Source organism: Aegilops tauschii, chromosome 5, assembly GCF_002575655.3.
Source record: "Aegilops tauschii subsp. strangulata cultivar AL8/78 chromosome 5, Aet v6.0, whole genome shotgun sequence".
Taxonomy (NCBI): domain Eukaryota; kingdom Viridiplantae; phylum Streptophyta; class Magnoliopsida; order Poales; family Poaceae; genus Aegilops; species Aegilops tauschii.
This window is the reverse complement of record NC_053039.3, coordinates 404625751-404644107: the sequence shown is the minus strand read 5'-3', so window position 1 is coordinate 404644107 and position 18357 is coordinate 404625751. Positions and strand designations below refer to the sequence as shown.

The 18357-nt window shown below is 45.8% G+C and overlaps 1 pseudogene; it reads left to right on the top strand.

The window, feature by feature from the left end:
* Window positions 1-8789: 8789 nt before the first annotated feature.
* On the top strand, window positions 8790-10883 carry LOC109763720 (GDSL esterase/lipase At5g45910-like; annotated as a pseudogene).
* Window positions 10884-18357: the final 7474 nt, after the last annotated feature.

Genomic DNA, 18357 nt, shown 5'->3' with positions numbered 1-18357 from the left:
ACAAGACAGACCCGGCGCAATTAGGTAATAAAACCGCCCACTAGAAAGTCCGTTAGACAAAATACCAAATAAAATAAAATAAAATCGAGAGACTAGCAAGCACAAAAAGGGAAGTTGATATTTTTTTATAAAAGCCAAAAAAATTCCATTTGATTGAAAAATATACTAGTAATTCTGAACTTCAAACATACGTAGAAATGTTCAAAACAGAACAAAATTGTGTAGGTGAGGTAATAATCGTGTCATGACTAGTGATTGTGTACGGTGCATTGCTACTATTATTTCCGGCTCGTTCCCGTTCTAGTTAAATTGCCCTTTAGAGCATCAGCCGGACGCCTCAAACTATCTCTCATACGATGCGTCGGTCAGTGATCGGGCACGAGAGAGAAGGAAAAAAGTGATCCAACCGGACCCTTCATATCATCCTTATACGCCCGGGCTGTCCGCGAACCCTCATATCCATCTCAAATGTAGGAAGGATATGAGGGCCCGCGGACGCGCCCGGGCACACCCGCTCAGTCCGCCACGTAGGACGTGGCCCCACCCTGAACCATATTTTCTCTTTCTTCATTCATTCTTTTCCTTCTCTTTTTTCATCTCCACTAATCACGTGCAAGTGACCGGACATATGAGTAAGAAAATAAAGAGCGTGGCTGCACGAACGGACAAATAACGGACACCGCGGACATTTTGGGAGTCATATTTGCTAAGTCCAGCTGTAGATGCTCTTATGGTAGTGGCTGTCGTTGCAAACATTTATTCTGATATGGAGAGGTAGTTGGCTGTTTTTGTACTAAAGGTAGATTTTTTTGGAAATGGAGGTATACCCCGGCCTCTCTGCATCATAATGATGCATGCAGCCCTATTATTAAAAATTCACAAAGTATCACCACAAAGGTCTTACAGCTCGCAAACGGAGCAAAGCACAAGGCATAAAAACTGAAAAGTACAAGCGGACAAAGACAACCGGTACGGTAATAATGAGGACAATCTCTCTAGACTCCTATCCTGTTATGCGACCGCCATCCGAACCGGTTGAATATAGCCCGAGCCACCATCTCCCATTGGTTGCACCCAGTAACCAAAGGCTTCCTGGAGTCCATAGGAGTGAGTAAGGACCACGTACGGATCCAAGCTGTAGCTCTGAAGATAACCTGCAAAAAAGTTAAGTTGTGTTGTCTGGTGAATATCATATCGTTTCTGCAGTTCCATATAGCCCATAATAACGCACATATTCCAATCCGAATACGAGCTGCCGTGAACTGTTCAACCCCAGCTAACCACGTCCCAAACAAAGACGCAATATGTTCGGGGGGGGGGGGGTGATATTAAAAGCTATATGAATCGTTCTCCAAAGTAACTTGGCAAGTGGGCATTCAATAAATAAATGTTGTATTGTCTCGTCTTGAGCACAAAAACAACACCGCGAGTTACCTACCCATCGCCTCTTAAGTAGGTTGTCCTTTGTGAGTATTACTTGCTTGTGAACAAACCACATGAAAATTTTAATCCGCAAAGGAACCTTAATCTTCCATATATGAAGTGACCTTGAGATGGGGCCAGAATTAATCAAATCTGTATAAAATGATTTCACCGTAAATATCCCATTTTTAGTTAACGTTCAATGTGTGGAGTCTGGCACGTTGGAGAGTCGAACTTCAATCAATCTCCGAACCAGGTGCATCCAGGCTGTCCATCTCTCACCCACTAACGTACGTCGGAACTGGATGTTCAAGGGAATATTTTGAAAGACAATACCTACGTAATCTTCCTTACGTTGCACAATATTGTAAAGGGTAGGATATTGTAAGGCCAGAGGTGTCTCTCCTAGCCACGTGTCCTCCCAAAATCTTGTTGACATCCCGTTGCCAATCACGAATTTGATCCTACGAAAGAACAAATCCTTCGTTCTCATAAGTCCCTTCCAGAACGGTGAATCATTCGGTCTGATAGTAACCTAGGCTAGCGTTTTCGAGTGCAAATACTTATTGCGCAGGATTTGAGACCACATGCCCTCCGGCTCTGTCTCTAACCTATACAACCATTTGCTCATAAGGCATTTATTCTTAATTTCCAAGTTCTCAATACCGAGCCCCCCTTGGTCTTTAGGTCGACAAAGGATATCCCATCGTGCGAGACGGTACTTCCTCTTGGACTCCTCAGATTGCCAAAAGAAACGAGATCTAAAGAAATCAAGCCGCTTTCTGACCCCTTTCGGAATTTCGAAGAACGAAAGTAAAAACATTGGCGTGCTAGTCAATACGGAGTTAATCAAAACTAGTCGACCTCCATATGACATCAGCTTGCCCTTCCAACAACTGAGTTTTTTTTCAATTCGTTCTTCAATACATTTCCATTCCTTATTGGATAGTTTACGGTGGTGAATCGGAATACCCAAGTAACTGAATGGTAAAGCACCTAATTCGCATCCAAACAATTGTCTGTAAGTATGTTCCTCTTCTTTGGCCTTCCCAAAGCAGAACACCTCGCTCTTATGAAAATTGTTTTTTAATCCAGACAATTGTTCGAAAAGACATAAGATAAGTTTCATGTTACGTGCCTTAGCCATGTCATGTTCCATGAAAAGGATAGTGTCATCCGCATATTGTAGAATGGACACTCCTCCATCAATCAGATGAGGAACTAGACCTTCTACATGGCCATGTTGCTTGGCCCTGCCAATAATGACGGCCAGCATATCTGCCACAATATTGAAGAGAAGAGGTGACATGGAATCCCCTTGTCTCAACCCCTTATGCGTCTGGAAGTAGTGACCGATGTCATCGTTCACCTTAATTCCGACACTACCTTTCTGGACTTGAGTATCCACCTGGTGCCTCCAGGTTTCACTAAAACCCTTCATACGCATTGCCTGCTGAAGAAAAGGCCATTTTACTTTATCATAAGCCTTCTCGAAATCCACTTTTAAGATAACCCCGCCTAGTTTCTTTGAGTGAATCTCATGGAGTGTTTCATGTAAGACAACCACTCCTTCGAGTATGTGTCGTCCAGGCATGAAAGCTGTCTGACTAGGTTGAACCACCGAGTGAGCAATTTGTGTCAATCTATTGGTTCCTACCTTTGTGAAGATTTTAAAACTCACATTCAGCAGGCAAATGGGTCGGAATTGTTCTATTCGGACCGCCTCATTCTTCTTCGGTAATAATGTTATAATACCAAAGTTGAGGTGAAACAACTCCAAATGGCCATCGAAAAAATCGTGGAACATAGGCATAAGATCATCTTTAATGATATGCCAACATTTCTTATAGAATTCAGCTGGGAACCCATCTGGTCCCGGTGCTTTATTCGGCTTCATTTGAGTTATGGCCAGATGAACTTCTTTTTCAGTAAACGGTGCAGAGAGAACATCGTTCTCCGCTGCCTGTAATTGAGGTATATCATCAATCACCGACTCATCAAGAGACACCATGGAAGTAATCGGGGGTCCAAAAAGGCTTTTATAATAGTTGGAAATATATGCTTTCAGATTTTCATGCCCCACGATTGTTCCTTCGTCCTGTTCAAGCTGTATGATCTTCTTCTTCCTATGTTTACCATTTGCAACCATATGGAAGAACTGTGTGTTGTTGTCCCCTTGGACAACCTTAAGCGTTCTCGCACGCAACGCCCACTTGAGTTCCTCCTCTCTCAAGAGAGCACGTAGGCCTTGCTCAGCCTCAGACTTGGTGCGATGCTCATTAATAGAAAAAAGAGTGGTTTCAGCCTTTACATCTAGTGCCTCAATGAGTTGAGTTAGACTTTCTTTTTTCTTTTTATAAATCCCACTCTCATTCCTGGCCCAACCTCTCAGAAATTGTCGGAGGTGTCTAATCTTATTCTGCCATCTCTCGACATGTGTCCTACCCATAACTGGTTTATCCCATTCGCGTGCAATCATCTCCATAAATCCTTCTCGCTCAAACCAACTTTGCTCGAAGGAGAAGATGTTTTTGTTTGCAACATGGGTAGCCTCTCCCGAATCTAAAAAGAGTGGTGTATGGTCCGAGATCACTCTTTGCATCGCATGAACCGACACCATGGGATATTTTTGTTCCCACTCCACACTAGCAAGTACCCTATCCAACTTCTCATAAGTCGGAGTAGGTAACGAGTTGGCCCATGTAAACTGTCTACTGGTGAGCTCAATTTCTCTCAAATTGAGGCTCTCGATAATCATGTTAAACATCATTGACCAACGTCCATCGAAATTGTCATTATTCTTTTCTTCTCTTCTCCGAATGATATTAAAATCTCCCCCGACTAGTAATGGCAGATTTTCATCTCCACAAATCCGCACTAAATCGGCAAGAAAATCGGGTTTAAATTCAGGTTGCGCTGCCCCATATACTGCAACTAGCGACCATCGGAACCCATCCAATTTTGATCTCACCCTGAATTTAACCGAAAAATCTCCCTGCACCACATTAAGCACCTCTAACGTCTCACACCGTACTCCTAGTAAAATCCCGCCGGATCTTCCTCTAGGAGGTAAAATGTGCCAGTCAAAGTCGATACCACTGGAAAGGGTTTGGAGGAATTGGGATGTGAAATTATCTCGTCCAGTTTCTAAAAGTGCAATGAAATCTAAGTGATGCTCTAAAGTTGTCTCTGCTAAGAATCTTTGTTTAGCCAAGTCTGCTAGACCTCTGCTATTCCAAAAGAGTCCTTTCATAAATCATCATGGAATTTTTTCTTAAGTTTTACTCTAGCACTTCTACGTACTGCCGAAGTAGGATAAATTTTCCGCTTCCAGGGTCTTTTGGGCTTCTCCTCAACACCCTGCGGTACGAAGGAATCATCTATGACAGACAGTGCCTCCTCCATCAAGAGAGGCTCCACCGTATCTGTGTTCTCAACATCCTCCTCCTCTTCAGCCTCGACACTCGGTAAGAGATTATTACAAATATTTGTAAGATCATTAATTCCTAAATTGTTCATGTCATTTTCATTCAAAGGTTGGATAGAGGCAAGATTATGAATGATCTCATAAGCCCTCTCCGCTTCCAAGTCTAAAAGATCATTAACGGATTTGACGACCTCGGTTTCATTTGACCCCAAAGAAATGCCTAAGTCGTTTGCCTTATCAACAATTTCATTCTCAGAGAAGTGTAAAATGGAACAACTTATATCAAAGGACGTACCTGCAGTGATCTCAGCATGACGAAGCATGGCGGCCCTCTTGGCACGCGCTAGCTGCAGGTCGTCCGCATCCGGCTGTCCCTGGATCCGGTTGCTAACACGCCTGCCAGCCGACACCGGATCCGCAATCCCGCCAAAGGCGATGAGCTCCTCCGTGGTCCTCCCGCAAAAGGTGCGGTCAGGACTCCCACGCCCCTCCGGTATCGTCGGTGAAGGAGGGTAGGGCGTGGTGGAGTGGACCTCCGCCGCGAGTGCCACGGGGGAAAAGGACTGTGGAGACGCCTGCTCACTGATCCCGTCCCCCTTGGCACCCGCAGAAACCGTCGTCCCTCGACCGCCCTGCTCGGTGCAACACAGTGGAGGGGTTGCGACACGGGACTCCTTCCCGCATCTCATCCCCGACACGCCACTGTGGAAGATATGATCCTGTGGGGGGGTTATAGCACGGGACTCCTTCCCGCACCTCACCCCCAACTCGACCGGAGACGTCAAAATAGGAAGAGCGCCACAGACCTCCTGTCCAGGCGCCCCTCCCACGGCCAACCTCTCAGGATCGGCCCGCGCCCCGGGTGTAGACTCCGCAATCGTCACATCGCCGACTAGATTCGGCACTGGTGGCAACTCAAGCTCTGCCGGGTCGTCTGCCTCAACCCTGGTGCTCCATAACCTGCTAGGAGCCGACCCCGGTGCAAAAGAACCAAAGCGAAGCGTGTTCATCGGAGTAGTGGACGAGGGCGCCTGTTTGGTAGAACTGGCTACCTTATCTGGCGCAGGCCCCTTATCCGACTCCGGCAGTGTATCATCGGCCCCCTTCTCCTGGTTCCTGGGCGCGCCGCCACCCTCAGTCGTATCCATGTCATGTGGCCCATCCCCCTCCTCGGAGACTGCAGTATCCTCGATCTCGAGCTCTAAGATATAAGTGACTCCAGCATGTGTCCAACTGACCACATCTGGTATATGCTCAACACTCACCACACTGACCAACAGCCTCGCAACATTTTGTGCGTGAGTGAAAGGCATGTCAACCTTTTCTGTCTTACCAATCAGACCACCCAAACTCCAAGCAATCAGAAAATGTTTTACATATCTAGGTGGCACCCCATAAAAACGAACCCATACCTTCTGTAGAGGTGTACCCTCAGGTTCCTCCTGCTTCCACTCGTCGAAAGCGATAACAATGTTTGTACTCGTAACTCTGCATAAACCCCACTTAAGAAAATGCATCTGATCCTCTTTAGTGGGACAATCAACCTTATAAGACTGACCATCTAACTGCTCCAGAAGCCACTGATAATTACTCGGCACTAACTCACGTAACTGTCTGACAATCTGAGCTTCGGTCAACTGCCCATTAGTAACTCTGATAGCTACCGGGAAAGAACTCTCAACCATCTGTGGTAGAGGATCGACCTCCGGTGTCTCAAAAAACATCAACTCCTTACAGCAGACCCCAAAAATGTTAATGGCAGGCTTGGGACCGGAGAGGAGAGGGCATTCCCCGGTCACATGCTGGGAGCGGAGACAATACTCGCAAAGCTCATTCGTACACTCTGCCACGAAGTGACCCGGCTCACCACATCTATAGCAAGGCAACTTCTTCTTCTTAATCGCCCACTTAGAGAGTTTCTCTCCCTCCGCTTTCTCCGACCCTTTGTCAGACGTGCCCTCCCGATGTTTGGTCCCTCCCGAAGTCACCGGAACCTGCACTGCTGCCAAAGCCCTAACCGCATCAACTGCCGCTGCGGGTAGCGTGGATGGATCTCCCACCTTAGCTGCTCCGTGTTCGATCTCCTCGCCCGAAGCCATCTCTATAGCTGGTGGTGGGGGCGGTGGGTAGTGCCGTGGCTGTGGTGGCCGTTTCCCTCTCCCACCGCGACGATATCCACCTCGGAAACGATCCCTGGGTCCGGCAACACCTTCAACAAAATTACCGGGCGGACCTTGAAAATGTCCTGCGTCCTCATCAGAATATCGATTATATCCCCGGCCGCCACCGGACGAAGAACCACGGTGCAGTCCCTCACCATATGCATCATATCCATCACCTCCCCACTGCCCGTAGCGATTGAAATTCTGTCCATCTCTACTGTAACCACTATATCCACCACGCCCTTGCGCACCGCGACCCCTTCCTAGGGCCAGTGCCTTGGCTGCCGGTGGCTGAATTGGTTCCTCCGGCTGGCGCACGTTGGTCTGAGCAGCATGTGTCAACGCCTGAGACCTGGCAGATTCGACCACCGAAACCTGCCGCGGGGCGGTCGGAGCACCCCGGCCGGCTCCGGCTCTGGGCTGCATCCCCGCAGCCGACGGCCTCTGAGGAGGCAGGCCGCCGCGTCCGACACTGCCTTTCGCACCGGCCGGCAGGGCGCCGCGGCCGGCGCCACCAGCGCCAGCGGTCAGCGGGGCGCTACGACCGACGCCGCCCGCAGCGGCTGCACCAAGGGCCGGCGGAGCACCACGACCAGAACCACCCGAAGGAGAGGCGCCAGCAGCGGACGGCGGCCCTCTTCCTGTCATGGCGCATGCGCGAGAAACTTTCCTCGCCCGTCCCGAGCCTAGCGATGGAAACCCCGAAGCCAAAACCCTAGACGCGATCGATGGTTTCGCTGGCAGCGTCGATACATGCACGTCCGCATGATGTGGATGCAAAGAGGCTTGGGCCTCTGGCTGGGCCTCGCCCAAACCTAGAGAAACCACGGCCGTCCCTGCATCCCTCGCTGCATCCACCCCAGGCCCAAGGCCCAATAACGTATTCAAACGAGCCCGTCTGGCCGCTCGAATATCGCTCGCCGATCTCGCCACCGGCGATCCTGGCGGCGGCGGTGGCCGGACAATCTTTCCTTTCTTCTTCTTCCTCGTGACCATAGTCCAATTTTCCGGCAAAAATTCTGACAAAGCTACAGGTTCACGTATTACCTTAGGGATTGTCCGATCCATGGTTTCATCGACGGTTTGGAGATTTGAACTTTTGATCGACGTCGAAACGTTGTGGCGTTGGGCTCCGGCAGCGGACTCGCAACCTGTGATGTCAAAGGCGTTCTTGTGGGAACACGAACCTCCACCTGTTCTTCGTCCTCGCTCTCCAAAAGTACCCAAAATCGTCCGCCCGGTCGTGCAGGGGCCGTCGGTGCCGTCAGATCGACCACCTCCGGCGCCTTAGGACGCAAATCGATCTGCACGCATTCGCCAACAACCACTTCATACGCGTCAAATTTGAATTGAAATCCTACCTTGATTATGCCGCTGTTCGGAAAATATTCGCCGGCGAGGACGTCGTTCTCCAAATCGAGAAGTGCCAGCCAATTTAAGTGCGGAGTGAATCGAAGACGTCCTTCGGTCCAGATGCTCGGATCTGTCCCGGCAGAAAACATAGCCCGCCATTGATTCCATCTGCTCTCCTCCCGTCCGATCTTCTTCTGCGTTGAGGCGCTACGATCCCCGCCCGATCCCGTCGGTCCCTCCTTTCCTCCCGGCGGCGCCGCCGCGAGGACACTGGGAGAGCGCGGCCGGATCTGCGGTGACCCCCCTACGCAGCCACCCGACGAGGATCGAGTTTCCGGCGAAGGGAATCCGGTCGCCTCCGGCGGCCTCGTTTCCGCCTCGGCCTCCCTCATTTCCCCTCCGGAATACTATGGAATAGCAGTCAGACGCTCCGGAATGTAGATAGAAACTCGTGGCTTTACCTGGCCGGCATGCACTCCGTCCCCACTGTCGGCCATACCAGGAAGGATCAAGCAAGATGAGCAGCAAGCGGGTGTGCCTGTGCGTCGCCGTTTCCTCGCTCCTCCTCCTCCCACTCGCGGGCCTGGTCTCCGCGGCGGCCGGGCGATACGACTCCATCTTCAGCTTCGGCGGCTCCTCCTCCGACACCGGCAACAACCTCATCGTCTTTCCCCCCAGCGAGCGCGTCAACTACGTGCTGCGCCCTCCCTATGGCACCACCTTCTTCGGCCGCCCCACCGGCCGCTGCTCCGACGGCCGCCTGGTCATCGATTTCATCGGTACGCTAACGCTACCTACCACTACGTAGTAGAGTACGTACCACTCACTCGATATCTGCTCCCGGCCGTTGTTACTTATTAGTTGTTCTCCAAATCAGCCTTTTTATTAGTTGCTCTTTGCTTGGGGTCGGATTAATTAGCGCAACACCTGGGCCTGCCGTTCGTCCCGCCGTCGCTGGCGCACAACGAAAGCTTCCGCCAAGGCGCCAACTTCGCCGTCAGCGGCTCCACCGCTCTCGACGCCGCTTTCTTCCACCGCCTGCTTCCCCGCACCAGGAAACCTCTCAACACCAGCCTGGGCGTGCAGCTGCGGTGGTTCGAGTCTCTCAAGCCTTCGCTCTGCGGCACAACCCAAGGTCTGCGTGGTCCAACTCTAATTCTCAAGTCATATATAGTACTACGCAAAGGCATATATTCAGCGTGCATTTCAGCCAGTAAACTGCACCACACTGCGGAGTGACAAGGCAACAGATTTATTTAATTTCTAATCTACGTACGCAGAGTGCGAAACGTTCTTCAGCAGATCACTCTTCGTCGTGGGGGAATTCGGGACCAATGATTACGGCATCTTCGTGCTGAACGGCGTGGCAGGGATGACGCTGATGCCGCTAGTTCCAGATGTCGTCGGTGCCATCTCCATGGCCGTCGAGGTACCGACCTCAATTGCTTCATCAACAAAGCAAGCTGTTAGTTACCTTTATTAGTACTTACGAAAAAAGGTTCCCCGCTTTATATTATAAAGCAATGAACCAAGCATCCAACACAACAGTACAAAATACAATCAAGTCATAGAGTCACGCTGGGGGCACAGCAAGACAAGCCCAAGGAAAACTAAACCTTTCTTTGTACTTGAAACAGAGGCTCATCAAGCATGGGGCGACGAGTTTAGTGGTGCCTGGGGTGATCCCGTTGGGATGCGTCCCCAAGATCCTCACCGGCGACTCTTGCCTCGAAGAGTACAACAAGCTAGCGATGCACCACAACTTGCTGCTGCAGGAGGCCCTGGACAAGCTCCGGGTCAGGCACCCGGCACCGCCATCGTCTATGCCGACCGATTCGGCCCCGTCATGGACATGATGGAGTCGCCTGCCAAGTTTGGTCAGTCAGCCCAGCACCACATATTCTGTACGTAGCCTCCATGTTTAAATGATGTGGGCCGGTGAGGATTGTATCGATGCTTGCGACTTTGCAGGTCTTGAAGAGGACGCTCTTCTTACCCCGTGTTGTGGAGGGCCCGACACGCTTCTCTGTGGTGAAGATGGTGGAAACCTATGCGAGAACCCGTCGGCTCGCCTTTTCTGGGACGGCGCCCACCCCACGGAGGCAGCTTACCACTACATGGCTCACCTCTTGCTGCGCAGCATAGACGACACCACTGTAAGAGGGGCCAGCTATACCAGTTTGTAATCAAGGTGGTACTACCTCCGTTCTGGTCAATAAATCAGGATGGAGGTAGTAGAAGATAAATCCGGAATCATGGAGAGCAGGCCCTGATGGAGAGCTATGTGGATTGCAGAGTCTCGTATGTCTGACTCCATTCAAGGAATTTCTGATCATGAAAAATTATAGTTTTAAATAGCCGGCTATAGCTTCGCTATAGCCCGCTATAGCCTTTTTAGTAGGGTGCCGCTAAATGGTCGCCTTCACAAATAGCCCGCTATAGCTGATTTGAAGGCCCGCCGCTATTTTCCATAGCCCTCTATTTAAAACATAAGAAAAATTGGGCAAAGGTTGACGTAATCGTGCATGTTCTCGGATTTCGTACTGCATGCGTCGAATAACATACTCCTTCCCTCTCATAATATAGAAGCATTTTTGACACTATTGTAACGCTTATATTACGGGATGAAGGGAGTATATATCTTAAAAAGTAAGTTCATTCAAGACCTCCAACCGTGAGGCTTTCCAAGTAAATTTATATTGGGTCATCACTTTGCTCCATACTTCCTCCTCTAGGATCTTCCTCAACAGTGTGCCGGGCCCTGTCAAGCATTGTAGGAACCTCTGATGGTGTCCTACATAGGGGTGCTAACCACGTCAGCCCACGAGCATGGGTTGGGCCGAAGACCCCCAAACTACCAACTAGTGGGCCACACTTTTGGAAATATGCATTAGAGGCAATAATATTGTATTATTTATTTTCACATTTATAATTAAGAGTTTATGTTCTATGCTATAATTGTTATGATTCTGGAATATGCGATTCGGAAAAAAACTCATTAGCACGTGTAAATGATAAACGGTAAAATCCGATTCCTAGTCTCGCCTTTAGGACTAGCTCAAGTGTTGTATGTTGATCGTGTTTTCTGGATCTTGAGATATTGTTAAGTGTAACGACAGTTCTAAAACAACATTGAGAGTATGATGTTAGAAGAACAATCATATTGAATTGGCCTAACTTGTTTGTTATACTTTGAAATGCAATCTTCACAAGTCAATCGATATAACACAGAGAGTTAATGTATGATTTAGTTCCTTAGACCATGAGAGTATCGTAGTCACTTCTTACCGGACGATGGACTTTGGGGTTGCTCAAATGTCATTTGTAACACGGTGATCATAACAACAACATTCGTGTTCATCGGAAAGTATGACAAGGGGCTAGATAGCTCAAGAGTGGGATTTGCTCCTCCGACGATGGAGAGATATTCTTAGGGTCCTTTCGGTGTGACGACATCCATCATCGACTGGCCAGACACAGGTGACTAGGTCACACGGATGCCGGAACATGTCAACGAGAAAGAAGAACGAAACCGGTAACGAGGAGACCAGTATAGTGAGCATGAGAATGACTCAAGAGGATGCCGATATATCTCACCTCGGGTTTTGTGAACTACCGCGAAGCAAAGGGAATATCACATGATAAGCAAAGATTCACTCGAATATCATTCGTGTATTCATAGGGATCAATATGGATGTCTATGGTTCCAGTATTGGTCATTGAACAAAAGGGAGTTTTGTTCATTTGTATGTTTTACCGAACCTACAAGGTCATAAGCTTAAGGGAGTCACGATTTGTTGAGTGTCAATGGAGTAAGAGTTATGATAAAATATTCAAGAAATAGTTTCACAAAAATTAGAAATAGTTTCGAGAGAAATTGGAAGCGTTTCAGAGTTACCGGAAGAGTTTCAGGGTTTACCGGGTAATATTGGGAATAGATATATAGGTGGAAAATGTTTCCGGAGATGCTAAATTAATAATAAAAGATTCTAATATATATTAGTAGGCTTTTATAATTAATTTAATATAATTGGGCCAAATAAAATATATAAAAGGCCAAGTGGTGGAGAGTTATTGTGCCCTAGGGCCCAATGACAAAGTGGGGCGCCCCCTACCTTGTATGACAAGCTAGAAGGGTGCCAGATTGGAGTGGGGGAGGGACTCGTCCTCCCCTTAGGTCGGTGCACCAAGGAGGGAGTCCTTCCCTTCTTGTGTGGTGCCCCCTCCCCTCTCCTACACAAATCTATACTAGAGGATTATGACCGTGAGACACAAGTTTTGGAGCCTCCTCTCGTTCAACAGTTTTAGTTCTAATTTAGAGTTGATCTAAATTAGAGATAGACCTAGTTATCTATAATCCTCATAATAGAGAATCCCTGTGCGGTTTTCTTCTTCTCCCTCTAATTCTCTGCCAACGATAAGATCTGGACGACTGTACACTTGCAATCCGTAGAGAGGCCGTGCTTTCTGTCTTCGGTTCGAGGGATCGTTTGTGAACGGTTCAAGGGACTTCATAAACGATCTACACCAACTCTTCTTCCGCTGTAACTCAAAGTTGGCAACGATATGAGCTAAACCTCTAATGCATCTTGATAGTGTGCGTGGACCGTGTATGTAGGACAATTTTTTTGTTTCTATTATGTTTCTCAACAGTGGCATCATGAGCGGTTCCATGAGTAGATGCAGGTTTCGATCTAGATCACATGTGATTGTGAGGGTATTGTACAAAGTTTTTAGTAATCAATTTGATCTATTGCTAAAAGGAATTAAGAACTAGGCGAGTTCTAGAGCTTAAGAAAATCGTGTGAGTAGAAGATAAGATCTTTTACATGATGTTCTTGTTTTCTTCCCTTGAGTGTTGCTTTGTTTCAATTCATTGGCGGCATGATATACATTTCTACAAAGTTTTGACAATCGATTGACTCTGACCGCCAGGGATCTGCTAGCAGTTCTTTGGTCTACATCATAGTCAAGAATGGTGAACCGTCGCAAACATGAGAGGGAATGCGGATTTTGATCTACATGGGGGTCACCCGTATTGACGAAGTTTAGTGTGGGGCTAGAGAATTTTAATTAAGTCTCTTCCCTCACACACCCCGCAAAGTTAATCTAGCAACAAGAATAATCATACTTGATGGTGGATGTAGGTAGCTAGTGTTCTCCGAAACCCTAGAAGCCAGGTAAATTTAAATTTGGCTAAACCGATTAGAGGATATTTAACTTGGTTTTGTAGGTTGCATGTGATGTGGTATAGCCTTGGTCATAATAATGAGTTTATGTATGAGATGATTATATGTTATAATGCTTAAGTGACCTGCGCATCACAGTATGACATGATGGCTGGAGCCACGGGATTGTCTCTTTAATGACCTACGTGTCAAAATTTAATGTAATAGAGTAGCTATAGAGATAGCCATGTGATTACAGACGACACTGACAAGCTTGCAACAGAGGACCCCGGTGCAAAGAGGCTGTACAAGACAATGGAGAAGAAAAGTTGAAGAAACTGTTTCCACGACAATGATTTTCTAAATTGCTGCCATGGCACCGTTTTAAGGTTGCCACGACAAGCGATTTTGACATAAATCTATTTTTGTTAAAACTGCTGCCACAATAGTGAATTTCGAAATTGCTGCCACAGTAGCATCTTCAAGTTTCCATGACAAGCAGTTTTGACTGAAATCTATTTTTTTTAAACTGCTGCCACGACACTGTTTTTCTGCTGCCACGGCAACGCTTTTTGCTGAAATTTCGCAAAGACGAAGAGGACTTCACCGGCGCCCATGGCTATACCATATCATGCTATTATGAATTATGAGTTGTTTATCCCTTTTTTGTACCTTTTTGATTGCGCACTAGCCATTTTTATTAGGGTGATCTCTCGCATAAACATATGAAGTTTTTAGGGCTCTTCCTAGTGTCAAAGATATTGGTTTAAGTGGGAGCACAATTATGTATTAATTAAATTTAATCACTAGTGCAATTAATTTTGAACATTGTCAATCTGTAGTTTGCATTATAGTTGTAGAATAATGGCTCGCGGTTCCACCTTTCCTGTTGAAATTGGTTAGTTGTTTTTATTATCTGGTTGAATCTTTACGATTGGTAAACATAATTAGAGGATCGTCCTCTAGAGTGCTGAGAAGTTTTTTTTTTCCTATTTCATGCTTACAATACTCTCCCACAGATGCCGTGGATGATGAGACTCACATCCTTTGATCCAAATCCTATCATAGTCTGCTTGCTTCCAAGAAACCCGAACTTCATAATGTTTGGGATAGTCATGTTATATTCTTGGAAATGAAAATTGTTTTCAGAAACAAACAAAGGCTAACATATATGTGATATCTAATGCAGTGTTTGCTTGCAAGTTCTAGTGAAGTTTCAACTATGTTTAAGACTAAAAGGCATAGGATCCGCAAGAACGCCAGTCATGAGTTGATGGTGAGAACTTAAAGAGAAAGAAAAAATCCGAAGGATGTAAGGAGACTTATATGCCTAGGGAAGTTTAGGGCGCACGCTAGTTGGATGCTTATTCTATGAGTAGGAGAAATATTGGAAGTAAAACTATGAGTAGTAAATGGCAGTAAGAAAGAAGACTGAAATGTTTAGCTCAGGTATGAATGTCATACAAGTTATAAGATGTATAGAAAGTTGGTCAAGTAAGTCTATTTCTTCGGAAATGTGATTAAATTGTTGATCAATAATTCATCGGGATTGTGGTTAAAAACTTGGTCACAAGGATACCAATTCGATTGCATTCTTTTGCAATTCAATACAAGAACTACTACGGCCTAAAATGACTAGCAGACAATGAGGTTAACATACGTGTTAGAAACTTTGTAAAAGTTATGATCCTTTTCATCAGCATATTACCTCTGTATTTATTGTCATAATTCATTTGAGAGTTTTGTACACTCTAGCCCATTGCATATAAGTTGCAAAGAGGTTGTTCATGAGAGAACAATTGTTGTTCGATGTTATGAACAAAAGGCCATAGTCCTATTATGAATAGGATGCATGTTATGAATATTGATGATAAAATTGAAAATCCATAACACTGACGCTAAATGTTGCAAGACTAAAAGAATTCCACGTATGTGTGGCACTGCATTTAGTCTTATTGGAGAAACCCGCATGGAGAAATTCCATAGTGATGGATTTTGAAGTCATCTGATTATGAATCATCTGACACTTGCAACTTATATCCAAATAGTGAAGTAAACTAAAATACCATTCATAGGCCATAAAGAACGAGCAACAAAATAATTGGAAACATGCATATTGATGTGTGTAGTCGAATAAGTGTTGTTGCAAGCAGTGGATTTATCTATCTTCAAGGGTGTCTTAATTAGGTATGTATATTTACTTAATGAGACGTAAATCTAGATTCTTTGAAATGTTTCAAAAGATTTTTAGAATGAAGTAAAAAATTATTCTAACAAGAAAATTATGTTTGTACAATTAGATTACATAAAGGAATATTTGAGTTACACGTTAGTAGATGTAATCAAACTATGTATGACATGGCGAGATCAAAGATTGCATTAATCAATTTGCCATTGTAGTTTTAATGTGATGCTTTAGACAATGCAACTTTTTCACTGAAAAGAGCGCCATCAAATCTGTTGAAAAGACAAGATATGTTATGATATGCCAAACCATTTGGTCTTTTCTTAATGTCCGGGAATATGAGACATATGGAAAAATGTTCACGAGTTACCTCCCAAGTCAGATTAGTGCTATTTTGTAGGTATCCCAAGTGGTTGGGTATTCCTCTATCACTACACCTAGGCAAAGTATTTGCCACAAAGAACGGTTAAATTTTGAGAAAATGTTTTCTGCAAAATAGTGAGTGGGAGGACAGTTCAATTCAATGAGATTATAGATTCTTCGTCATCTAGTCAAAGAAAAGAAACACTAGAAGTGGTTCTAGAATTCCCTACCGCGACTGGTACGGAAGCCTCTACCTGAGATATAGATACTTCGGTCGAACTTGTAATAGATTATAGTAGGTATTATGTGGGAACAATCATGAATCTTGTCTTGACCCATCTCACGAGTTCCATTAAGTTTTGTGTGGCCGAAGTTTTCTAGTTTTAGGTGAGATGACAATGGAAAGAGAATAAGGAGCGGTAAGAGCCTAAGCTTGGGGATTTCCATGGAACCCCAAGGTAATATTGAAGGATGACTCAAGCGTCCAAGCTTGGGGATGCCCCGGACGGCATCCCCTCTTTCGTCTTGAATCTGTCAGTAACTTCACTTGGAGCTATATTTTTATTCGTCACATGATATGAGTTTTGCTTGGAGCGTCTTTTATTTTTAGTTTGCTTGTTTCCGCAATCATTGGTTCCTGATCACACCTTCTATGAGAGACACATATTCATCTCAAATTTATAGAATACTCATTGACATTCAATTATATCTTTTGAGTTGAGGCAATTGCTCATGTTCTTCATATATTTGTTTGAGCAAGGCAAAATATATTTGATGGAAATTATTTGCACTATCTTGCTTCACTTATATCCTTTTGAGAGTTAAATATGAAGTGTTAATTTGCATGAGTTATATGTTTAGTCCAAGAATAATAGGTATATAAAGGTGGTATGATAAAAACTTGCATGTAGATCACTGAATATGTTGGTTTGATTCCTTGGAATAATTTTGCGATGTTGAGATGGTAACATGAGGATGTACTAGTGGATGATCTTGGTTTAGTAGGAATATTGGTGTTAAGGTTTGTGATTTAAAATTAATGAAAGTGTCGCTTTTGGCATAGCTAGGAAGTTGGAGCATGATTTATCCTTGATTGATATCCTTTGTGTTGTTCGGATTGGGCACGTGCGATGGTTAACTCCTCCCAACCTCCTCCTTAGGGGCATGCAAGTTGTACTTTGCTTCGAGGGCTAATAAGCTTTCGCAGTAAGTATTTCAGTTCCTTATGACTAATGTTAGTTTTTGGACTATAAGCACTTCCGCATATCCATATTTTGCTAGCATCTTCCGTACCGTGTATTGTCCATTCTCATCTCGATACTAGGTGCAAACTTCGCCGGAGCATCCAAATCCCGTGAAATGATATGCTCTTTCACACATAAGCCTTATTGTTTCCTTCCTCAAAACAACCACCATACCTACCTATTATGGCATTCCATAGCCATTCCGAGATATATTGCCATGCAACTTCCACCATTACTATTCACATGTCTTGAACATTCATTGTCATATTGCTTTGCACGATCATAGAGCTGACATGATATTTTTTGGGAAAGACATCGTTCACCATTGTTATACATGTTATGCTAGATCATTGCACATCCTGGTACACTGACGTAGACATTCATATGTAGTCATAATATTCAGTTTATCGATGTAGGATTCAGGGCTCCGCAGACCCAAGAAAGGTTCAAACTCTGGGATGCGTGCGAAGAACTCAATCTCCCCAGTCTTCCAACTCGTTGATCTCACAGCCTAGCTCGATGAACGGGAAATGAAAGAGGTGCAGCGGTTTACCCAGGTTCGGGCCACCTTGCGGTGTAAGACCCTACTCCTACTTCTTGGTGGATTAGCCTCGAGGTGGGCTGAGGATGAACTGGTACAGAGGAAGAACAGCCTCAGGAGGTCTGCCCTTGTGTTGGTGCGAGCTAGTGAGGGTTTGGATGATCTGAATTGATCCCTCCCCTCTATGGTGGTGGCTAACCTATATTTATAGTGGCCTTGGTCCTCTTCCTCCAAAACAAGGCGGGAAGGGATCCCACAACGACCAATTTGAAAGGGGACAAGAAGTACATCTTATCCTGATGAAAGGTGCTCTTCGCCTGCAAAGCTTCTGATCGTGACACCATGGTGGGATCGGCGATGACCTCCGTCCTGCTGTCCTGGCGGTCTTGGTCTTGTAGCACGGAAATGGAAACCTTTGGCTGATTCCTCGGGACTCTGCGCCTGCGCTTGCCTCTTTAGCACTAAAGAAGAAACCTGCTATACTGTGCCCGC